The sequence below is a fragment of the Triticum urartu genome, chromosome 2A, assembly GCF_056163025.1.
Source record: "Triticum urartu cultivar PI428250 chromosome 2A, HENAU_Tu73, whole genome shotgun sequence".
NCBI classification, from domain to species: Eukaryota; Viridiplantae; Streptophyta; class Magnoliopsida; order Poales; family Poaceae; genus Triticum; species Triticum urartu.
This window is the reverse complement of record NC_141874.1, coordinates 753,285,854-753,297,903: the sequence shown is the minus strand read 5'-3', so window position 1 is coordinate 753,297,903 and position 12,050 is coordinate 753,285,854.

The following is a 12,050-nucleotide window of genomic DNA, read 5'->3' as shown; positions in this document are numbered from 1 at the left end:
TTTGGAGGACTTCGTCATGCCCTGGTTACTTTCGGCTAATGATGAAACCATGGATTTCTTCAATACTTTGACACTAGGAAACCTCTCATATATATCCATCTATAGCCACATACATATATAAATGGAAAAAATGCTATGAACAAAAATACATATATACTTGGTAAATATTCTATGAAACATCGTTTCTCATATATATCAATGCATACATCCATGGATCATCATTGCTCATATATCCATAGTCATATATAAAAACTTTCTGCCTATGAACAAAAAACTTTCTATGAACAAAAAAACATTTTTGACATATTTAGCACATTCTAAATTTTCCTAACTCTTTTACAACCACAAAAATTACTCCAACTTCATGACAGTACCCACACTCCATTTCACCAAAAACCTTCTGATCCATAGTTTAAATTTTTTAAATATGATTCAAATGAAATTTGAACCAGATTCAAATTCCTTGCTGAAAACCTATTCTAAACCAATCAAAAAATTCTGAAATTTTGCCATCACCTTTGTCTTGCATCAGTACCTAACCACAAAAAATATCATAAATCCTAAAAATTCCCAAAGCCATCTAGCATTTGATCAAACACCCTCTATATGCAATGTTCATATCTGTAAAAAAAATCAGAAATTTTAGAAAAGGTTGCTGCTGCTCCACTCCTTCTCCTCTCCTCTCCTTCTCCTCTCCTTCTGCTCTTCAATGCATCGGGGCCGGCGGTGACCATGGAGCAGGGGCAGAGAGCAAGGGCCGCACTCGATCGGGACCATGGGAAAGGGGGGGCTCACTTCGAGGGGGGCGGCGATGGCAGGAGTCCGGCGACGAGGACGGCGGGCTCGGGGCGGCACGCGGTGACGGGGACGGCGCGCGGCCGGTGATAGGGACGAGGAGGGGTGGGCTCGGGGAGGCACGCAGCGACGGGGACGGCGAGGACGGCGGGCTTGGGGATGCCGGCGATGAGGACGGCGCGGGCTCGTGGAGGCGACGACGTTGGCGGCGGCGGCGTAGACAGCGAGGTGGAGCAGCCTGACGGCGTCGTCGGCAGGGGAGGGGGGAACTGGCGATGCAAACTGAAAAGTTTCACAAGTTTTTGTTATATAGTCCAAGCTTTAGTCCCGGTTGGTGGCATAAACCGGGACTAATTCCCCCTTTAGTCCCGGTTGGTGCCAGCAACCGGGACCAAAGGCCTCTTTTCAGCAGCCCAAAGGGCGGGAAGCGGCGGCCTTTGGTCCCGGTTGGTGGCACCAACCGGGACTAAAGGGGGCATTGGTCACGGTTTGTGGCACGAACCGTGACCAATGCACCCTTTAGTCCCAGTTGGTGCCACCAACTGGGACCAATGGCCTTGTGCTGCCCCGCGCCCAAAAGTTTAGTCTCACCTCGCTAGTTGAGAGGGCTCAGGAGTGGTTTATAAGCGTTGTTGCGCCCACCCTCCCAAGCTCCTCTCAACTGCAGGCTTTCGGGCCTAATCTGTCACTGCAATGCCTGTGGGCCTACTGGGCCTGCTGCGGGCCTGAATCCTGGCCCATGGTAGGGTTTCTAGTCGTATTCAGGCCGTGGTGGCTCAGTAGGTGGCATTTTTTTGTTTTTTTGTTGCTTTATTTATTTTCTTTTGTTTTGTGCTTTATTTTTTAATTCTTTATGCTTTTAGTTTTAGAAAAATTATAAACTTTTTGTTAATGCCATTATTTTTCAAATTTGAAAACACTTTTTTAGTTTTTTTGTTTTCTTTGTTGCTTTATTTATTTTATTTTGTAATTAACTTTATTATAAAAATAGTTTTTTCCTGTTTTTTTGATTTGTTTTTTGCATTATTTATTTTCTTTTGTTTTTTGCTTTAATTTTTAATTCTGTTTGCTTTTAGGTTAGCAAAATTATAAACTTTCTCTTAGTGCCATTAGTTTTAGAAAAATTATAAACTTTCTGTTAGTGCCATTAGTTTTCAAATTTGAAAACACTTTTTTTGTTTTTTTGTTTTCTTTGTTGCTTTATTTATTTTATTTTGTGATTAACTTTACTATAAAATTAGTTTTTTCCTATTTTTTTATTTGTTTTTTGCATTATTTATTTTCTTTTGTTTTTTGCTTTAATTTTTAATTCTGTTTGCTTTTAGGTTAGCAAAATTATAAACGTTCTGTTAGTGCCATTAGTTTTTGAAAAATTATAATCTTTTTGTTAGTGCCATTAGTTTTCAAATTTGAATAGTTAAAATTTGAATTCTTTGAAAATTGTTTGAATCACAAGTTTGTGATTAACTTACTAAAAAATGAGAATAGATGCGCTTATAGAGAAAATTCAACCTAAATTCCTAGTAAATTTCTATTAATTCCTGGGAAATTCACTATGAATTTAGGTTAAACTTTTCTCTATTAGGGCATCTATTTTCACTTCGAGAGGAGCTCAACAAGGCAGAGAGGGAAGGGCTTATAAACCGGTGTGAGCCCCCTTCGGTTGGCGAGGTGGGACTAAACTCTGCCCGCAACAAGGACCAACCCTTTAATCCTGGTTTGTGGCACAAACTGGGACTAATGGTCATGGGCCAGGGGCGAGGAGCAAAATTATAAACTTTCTGTTAGTGCCATTAGTTTTAGAAAGTTGAAAGTTGAAATTTGGCATGGGCCAGGGACTAATGGTCATGGTATTACGAGGGCCGAACCATAAGACATGAAAGCATTTCAAATGAACTCTGAAAAAGTTGAAAGTTGGGATGGTATCATAACTTCACCCACATAGCATGTGCATGTACAAAACGGACAATGGTAGCATGTTCGTGTGTTACAAAGTTGGCATGGTATCATCATAATAGTTGCGGGAGAAAGTCTTCACTTTTTGTTCGCTTGTGTCATTTGCTTATTGCGCCGTAACCATGGATAATCTTCATTGTTTATCAGGATGCTTGGGTCAGCCTTGACATTGAAGGGAGGAATTTCATGAATCTTTTCATAATCTTCAGACATGTCTGTCTTGCCGTCCACTCCCAGGATGTCCCTTTTTCCTGAAAGAACTATGTGGCGCTTTGGCTCACCGTATGATGTATTCGCTTCCCTATCTTTTCTTTTTCTCGGTTTGGTAGACATGTCCTTCACATAGATAACATGTGCCACATCATTGGCTAGGACGAACGGTTCGTCAGTGTACCCAAGATTTTTCAGATCCACGGTTGTCATTCCGTACTGTGGGTCTACCTATACCTCGCCACCTAACAGATTGACCCATTTGCACTTAAACAAAGGGACCTTAAAATCAGGTCCGTAGTCAAGTTCCCATATGTCCACTATGTAACCATAATATGTGTCCTTTCCGCTCTCGGTTGCTACATCAAAGCGGACACCGCTGTTTTGGTTGGTGCTCTTTTGATCTTGGGCGATCGTGTAAAATGTATTCCCATTTATCTCGTATCCTTTGTAAGTCAATACAGTCAAATATGGTCCCCTGGACAACAAGTACAACTCATCACAAACAGTGTTGTCACCTCTGAGACATGTTTCCAACCAACTGCTGAAAGTCCTGATGTGTTCACATGTAATCCAGTCGTCTCACTGCTCCGGGTGTTTGGAGCGCAGACTGTTCTTGTGTTCATTGACATACGGGGTCACCAAGGTAGAGTTCTGTAGAACTGTGTAGTTTGCTTGAGACCAAGAATATCCGTCCCTGAATATTATTGAGTCTCTTCCAAGAGTGCCTTTTCCAGCCAGTCTCCCCTCATACCGCGATTTAGGGAGACCTATCTTCTTAAAGCCAGGAATGAAGTCAACACAAAACCCGATAACATCCTCTGTTTGATGGCCCATGGAGATTCTTCCTCCTGGCCTATCGCGGTTACGGACATATTTCTTTAGGACTCCCATGAACCTCTCAAAGGGGAACATATTGTGTAGAAATACGGGCCCCAGGATGACAATCTCGTCGACTAGATGAACTAGGACGTGCGTCATGATATTGAAGAAGGATGGTGGGAACACCAGCTCGAAACTGACAAGACATTGCGCCACATCACTCCTTAGCCTTGGTACGATTTCTAGATCGATCACCTTCTGCGAGATTGCATTGAGGAATGCACATACCTTCACAATGGCTAATCGGACGTTTTCCGGTAGAAGCCCCCTCAATGCAACCGGAAGCAGTTGCATCATAATCACGTTGCAGTCATGAGACTTTAGGTTCTGAAACTTTTTCTCTGGCATATTTATTATTCCCTTTATATTCGACGACAAGCCAGTCGTGACCTTCATACTGAGCAGGCATTCAAAGAAGATTTCTTTCTCTTCTTTCGTAAGAGCGTAGCTGGCAGGACCTTTATACTGCTTCGGAGGCATGCCGTCTTTTTCGTGCAAACGTTGTAGGTCCTCCCGTGCCTCAGGTGTATCTTTTGTCTTCCCACACACGCCCAAGAAGCCTAGGGGGTTCACGCAAAGGTTCTTCGTCACGTGCATCACGTCGATTGAGGAGCGGACCTCTAGGTCTTTCCAGTAGGGTGGGTCCCAAAATATAGATTTCTTCTTCCACATGGGTGCGTGTCCCTCAGCGTCATTCGGAACAGCTAGTCCACCGGGACCCTTTCCAAAGATTACGTAGTGTAAATCATTGACCATAGCAAGCACGTGATCACCGGTGCGCATGGCGGGCTTCTTCCGGTGATCTGCCTCGCCTTTCTTTCGACATTGATGGTTGGTCGGAAGAAATCGACGATGGCCCAGGTACACATTCTTCCGGCATTTGTCCAGGTATATACTTTCAGTGTCATCTAAACAGTGCATGCATGCGTGGTATCCTTTGTTTGTCTGTCCTGAAAGGTTACTGAGAGCAGGCCAATCGTTGATGGTCATGAACAGCAACGCCTTAAGGTTAAATTCCTCCTGTCTGTGCTCATCCCACGTACGTACACCATTTCCATTCCATAGCTGTAAAAGTTCTTCAACTAATGGCCTTAGGTACACATCAATTTCGTTGCCGGGTTGCTTAGGGCCTTGGATGAGAACTGGCATCATAATGAACTTTCGCTTCATGCACATCCAAGGAGGAAGGTTATACATACATAGAGTCACGGGCCAGGTGCTGTGATTGCTGGTCTGCTCCCCGAAGGGATTAATGCCATCCGCGCTTAAAGCAAACCATACATTCCTTGGGTCCTTTGCAAACTCATCCCAGGATGCAGTCATTAGGGCATGCATGTATCTTCTCCACCTCCAATCCTAGAGGGCATACGACCTTCTTTGCTGCGTATGTACTGTCGGGTAATTCGTTATCCTTTGGAAGCTTCTTCTTCAATATTTTCAGTAGCTTCTCAAATCATTTGTCAGCCACAGCATTCTCTGCCTTCCACTGCAGCAATTCCAGTACGGTACCGAGCTTTGTGTTGTCATCTTCGCATTTGGGGTATAACCCTTTTTTGTGATCCTCTAACATGCGATCGAATTTCAGCTTCTCCTTTTGACTTTCGCATTGCGTCCTTGCATTGACAATGACCCGGCGGAGATCATCATCATCGGGCACATTGTCTGGTTCCTCTTGATCTTCAGCAGCTTCACCCGTTGCAGCATCATTGGGCACATCGTCTGGTTCCTCTTGATATTCACCAGCTCCCCCCGTTGCAGCATCACCTTATTCAGGGAGCACATAGTTGTCATCGTACTCTTCTTCTTCATTTTCTTCCATCATAACCCCTATTTCTCCGTGCCTCGTCCAAACATTATAGTGTGGCATGAAACCCTTGTAAAGCAGGTGGGAGTGAAGGATTTTCGGGTTAGGGTAAGACCTCGTATTCCCACATTGAGTGCATGGACAACACATAAAACCATTCTGCTTGTTTGCCTCAGCCGCATCGAGAAACTCATGCATGCCCTTAATGTACTCATGGGTGTGTCTGTCATCGTACATCCATTGCCAGTTCATCTGCGTGCATTATATATAATTAAGTGTCCAAATTAATAGAAGTTCATCATCACATTAAAACCAAAGTGCATACATGTTGGGGAACGTAGCAGAAATTCAAAATTTTCCTACGTGTCACCAAGATCTATCTATGGAGAAACCAGCAACGAGGGGAAGGAGAGTGCATCTACATACCCTTGTAGATCGCTATGCAGAAGCGTTCAAGAGAACGGGGTTGAAGGAGTCGTACTCGTCGTGATCCAAATCACCGGAGATCCTAGTGCCGAACGGATGGCACCTCCGCGTTCAACACACGTACAGCCCGGTGACGTCTCCCATGCCTTGATCCATCAAGGAGAGAGGGAGAGGTTGAGGAAGACTCCATCCAGCAGCAGCACAACGGCGTGGTGGTGAAGGAGGAGCGTGGCAATCCTGCAGGGCTTCGCCAAGCACCACGGGAGAAGAGGAGGACTTGGGAGAGGGGAAGGGCTGCGCCAAGACTTGGGTGTGGCTGCCCTCCCACCCCCCACATATATATAGGGGCAAGGGAGAGGGGGGTCGGCCCCCTCAGATCCAATCTGAGGAGGGGGCAGCGGCCAAGGGGGGTTTCCTTGCCCCCCAAGGCAAGGGGGGCGCCCCCCCTTTAGGGTTCCCCCAAACCCTAGGCGCATGGGCCCTAAGGGGGGAGGCGCCCAGCCCACTAAGGGGCTAGTCCCTCTCCACATACAGCCCATAGGGCCGTCCGGGGCAGGTGGACCCTCCCGGTGGACCCCCGGAACCCCTCCGGTGGTCCCGGTACAATACCGGTAACCCCCGAATTATTCCGATGACCGTATGATGACTTCCCATATATAAATCTTTACCCCCGGACCATTCCGGAACTCCTCGTGACGTCCGGGATCTCATTCGGGACTCTGAACAACATTTGGTAACCATGTATATCTATTCCCTATAACCCTAGGGTCATCGAACCTTAAGTGTGTAGACCCTACGGGTTCGGGAACCATGCAGACCTGACCGAGACATTCTCCGGTCAATAACCAACAGCGGGATCTGGATACCCATGTTGGTTCCTACATGTTCAACGATGATCCCGTATACAATTCCCTTTGTCTAGCGGTACGATACTTGCCCGAGATTCGATCGTCGGTATCCCGATACCTTGTTCAATCTCGTTACTGGCAAGTCTCTTTTACTCGTTCCGTAACACATCATCCCGTGATCAACTCCTTGATCACATTGTGCACATTATGATGATGTCCTACCGAGTGGGCCCAGAGATACCTCTCCATCACATGGAGTGACAAATCCCAGTCTCGATTCGTGCCAACCCAACAGACACTTTCGGAGATACCTGTAGTGTACCTTTATAGCCACCCAGTTACGTTGTGACGTTTGGCACACCCAAAGCATTCCTACGGTATCGGGGAGTGCACAATCTCATGGTTTAAGGAACTGATACTTGACATTAGAAAAGCTTTAGCAAACGAACTACACGATCTTGTGCTAGGCTTAGGATTGGGTCTTGTCCATCACATCATTCTCCCAATGATGTGATCCCGTTATCAACGACATCCAATGTCCATGGTCAGGAAACCGTAACCATCTATTGATCAACGAGCTAGTCAACTAGAGGCTTACTAGGGACATGGTGTTGTCTATGTATCCACACATGTATCTGATTTTCCTATCAATACAATTCTAGCATGGATAACAAACGATTATCATGAACAAGGAAATATAATAATAACTAATTTATTATTGCCTCTAGGGCATATGTCTAACAGTCTCCCACTTGCACTAGAGTCAATAATCTAGTTCACATCGTCATGTGATTAACACTCACAGGTCACATCACCATGTGACCAACATCCAAAGAGTTTACTAGTGTCACTAAACTAGTTCACATCATCATGTGATTAAGACTCAATGAGTTCTGGGTTTGATCATGTTTTGCTTGTGAGAGAGGTTTTAGTTAATGGGTCTGCAACATTCAGATCCGTATGTACTTCGCAAATTTCTATGTCATCTTGTAGATGCAACTACTACGCTACATTTGGAGCCATTACAAATAACTGTTCTACTTGGAGCTATTCTAAATTGTTGCTCCATTATACGTATCCGGTATCTCTACTCAGAGTTATCCGGATAGGTGTTAAGCTTGCATCGACGTAACTCTTTACGCCGAACTCTTTATCACCTCCATAATTGAGAAACATGTCCTTATTACTCCAAGGACAATTTTGACCGCTGTCTAGTGATCCACTCCTGGATCACCTTTCTACCCTCTTGCCAGACATGTGGCAAGGCACACATCAGGTGCGGTACTCAGCATGGCATACCGTATAGAGCCTATGACAAAAGCATAGGGGACGACATTCATCCTTTCACTTTCTTCTGCCGTGGTCGAGCTTTTAGTCTTAACTTCATACCTTACAACTTAGGCAAGAACTCCTTCTTTGACTGATCCATCTTGAACACCTTCAAGATCATGTCAAGGTATGTGCTCATTTGAAAGTACCATTAAGTGTTTTGATCTATCCTTATAGATCTTGATGCTCAATGTTCAAGTAGCTTAATCCAGGCTTTCCATTGAAAAACACTTTCCACATAACCCTATATGCTTTCCAGAAATTCTACGTCATTTCTGATCCATAATATGTCAACAACATATACTCATCAAAAATTATATAGTGCTCCCACTCACTTCTTTGGAAATACAAGTTTCTCATAAACTTTGTATTCACCCAAAATCTTTGATCATCTCATCAAAGCATACATTCCAACTCTGAGATGCTTACTCCAGTCCTTAGAAGGATTGCTGGAGCTTTGCATACTTATTAGCATCTTTCAGGATTGACAAAACCTTCTGGTTGTATCACATACAACCTTTCCTCAAGAAAATCGTCGAGGAAACAATGGTTTGACATCCTATCTGCAAGATTTCATAAATAATGCAGTAATCGCTAATATAATCCAACAGACTCTTAGCATCGCTACGAGTGAGAAAGTCTCATCATAGTCAACTCCTTGAACTTGTCGGAAAAAATCTTAACGACAAGTCGAGCTTTCTTAATGGTGATACTTACCATCATTGTCCGTCTTCCTTTTAAAATCCATCTGTACTCAACAGCCTTACGACCATCGAGCCGTTCTGCCAAAGTCTACACTTTTGTTTTTCATACATGGATCTCTCTCGGATTTTATGGCCTCGAGCCATTTATCAGAATCCGGGCCCACCATCGCTTCTCCATAGCTCGTAGGTTCATTGTTGTCTAGCAACATGACTTCCAAGACAGGATCACGTACCATTCTGAAGTAGTACGCATCCTTGTCATCCCACGAGGTTTGGTAGTGACTTGATCTAAAGTTTCATGATCACTATCATAAGCTTCCACTTCAATTGGTGTAGGTGCCACGGGAACAACTTCCTGTGCCCTGCCACACACTAGTTGAAGAGACGGTTCAACAACCTTATCAAGTCTCCACCATCCTCCCACTCAATTCTTTCGAGAGAAACTTTTCCTGAGAAAGGACCCGATTCTAGAAACAATCCCTTATTGCTTTCGGATCTGAGACAGGAGATATACCCAACTGTTTTGGGTGTCCTACGAAGATTCATTTATCCGCTTTGGATTCGAGCTTATCAGCCTGAAACTTTTTTCACATAAGCGTCGCAGCCCCAAACTTTTAAGAAATGACAGCTTAGGTTTCTCTAAACCATAGTTCATACGGTGTCATCTCATCGGAATTATGTGGTGCCCTATTTAAAGTGAATGCGGTTGTCTCTAATGCCTAACCCATGAACTATCGTGGTAATTCGATAAGAGACATCATGGTATGCATCATATCCAATAGGGTGCAGTTATGATGTTGGGACACACCATCACACTATGGTGTTCCAGGCTGTATTAGTTGTGAAACAATTTCCACAATGTCTTAATTCTGTGCCAAACTCGTAATTCAGATATTCATCTCTATGATCATATCATAGATATTTTATCCTATTGTCACGACGATCTTTCAACTTCACCCTAAAATTACTTGAACCTTTCAATAATTCAGACTCGTGATTCATCAAGTAAATATACTCGACATCTACTTAAATCATTTGTGAAGTAAGAACATAACGATATCCACTACATGCCTCAGCACTCATTGGACTGCACACATCAAAATGTATTACTTCCAACAAGTTGCTTTGCACACAGTGGCATCCGAGCCCCAACAGTGGCATCCGATCCTAGGTTATTTATGTTGATGTTATATGCATGAGTAGAACACAAGTGAGTTGTGGGCGATACAAGTCATACTGCCTACCAGCATGTCATACTTTGGTTCGGCGGCATTGTTGGACGAGACGACCCGGACCAACCTTACGCGTACGCTTACGCGAGACCGGTTCCCTCGACGTGCTTTGCACACAGATGGCTTGCGGGCGACTGTCTCTCCAACTTTAGTTGAACCAAGTATGGCTATGCCCGGTCCTTGCCAAGGTTAAAACAGAGTCTATTTGACAAACTATCGTTATGGTTTTGATGCGTAGGTGAGATTGGTTCTTGCTTAAGCCCGTAGCAGCCACATAAAACTTGCAACAACAAAGTAGAGGACGTCTAACTTGTTTTTGCAGGGCATGTTGTGATGTGATATGGTAAAAGCATAATGCTGAATTTTATTGTATGAGATGATCATGTTTTGTAACCGAGTTATCGGCAACTGGTAGGAGCCATATAGTTGTCGCTTTATTGTATGCAATGCAATCGCGATGTAATGCTTTACTTTATTACTAAACGGTAGTGATAGTCGTGGAAGCATAAGATTGGCGAGACGACAACGATGCTACGATGGAGATCTAGGTGTCGCGCTGGTGACGATGGTGATCATGACGGTGCTTCGGAGATGGAGATCACAAGCACAAGATGATGATGGCCATATCATATCACTTATATTGATTGCAAGTGATGTTTATATTTTTATGCATCTTATCTTGCTTTGATTGACGGTAGCATTATAAGATGATCTCTCACTAAATTATCAAGAAGTGTTCTCCCTGAGTATGCACCGTTGCCAAAGTTCGTCGTGCCCAGACACCACGTGATGATCGGGTGTGATAAGCTCTACGTCCATCTACAACGGGTGCAAGCCAGTTTTGCACACGCAGAATACTCAGGTTAAACTTGACGAGCCTAGCATATGCAGATATGGCCTCGGAACACAGAGACCGAAAGGTCGAGCGTGAATCATATAGTAGATATGATCAACATAACGACGTTCACCATTGAAAACTACTCCATCTCACGTGATGATCGGTTATGGTTTAGTTGATTTGGATCACGTAATCACTTAGAAGATTAGAGGGATGTCTATCCAAGTGGGAGTTCTTAAGTAATATGATTAATTGAACTTAAATTTATCATGAACTTAGTCCCTGATAGTATCTTGCTTGTTTATGTTGATTGTAGATAGATGGCTCGTGCTGTTGTTCCGTTGAATTTTAATGCGTTCCTTGAGAAAGCAAAGTTGAAAGATGATGGTAGCAATTACACGGACTGGGTCCGTAACTTTAGGATTATCCTCATTGCTGCACAGAAGAATTACGTCCTGGAAGCACCGCTTGGTGCCAGGCCTGCTGCTGGAGCAACACCAGATGTTATGAACGTCTGGCAGAGCAAAGCTGATGACTACTCGATAGTTCAGTGTGCCATGCTTTACGGCTTAGAATCGGGACTTCAGCGACGTTTTGAACGTCATGGAGCATATGAGATGTTCCAGGAGTTGAAGTTAATATTTCAAGCAAATGCCCGAATTGAGAGATATGAAGTCTCCAATAAGTTCTATAGCTGCAAGATGGAGGAGAACAGTTCTGTCAGTGAGCATATACTCAAAATGTCTGGGTATAATAATCACTTGATTCAATTGGGAGTTAATCTTCCGGATGATTGCGTCATTGACAGAATTCTCCAATCACTGCCACCAAGCTACAAGAGCTTCATGATGAACTATAATATGCAAGGGATGAACAAGACTATTCCCGAGCTCTTCGCAATGCTGAAAGCTGCGGAGGTAGAAATCAAAAAGGAGCATCAAGTGTTGATGGTTAACAAAACCACTAGTTTCAAGAAAAAGGGCAAAGGGAAGAAGAAGGGGAACTTCAAGAAGAACAGCAAGCAAG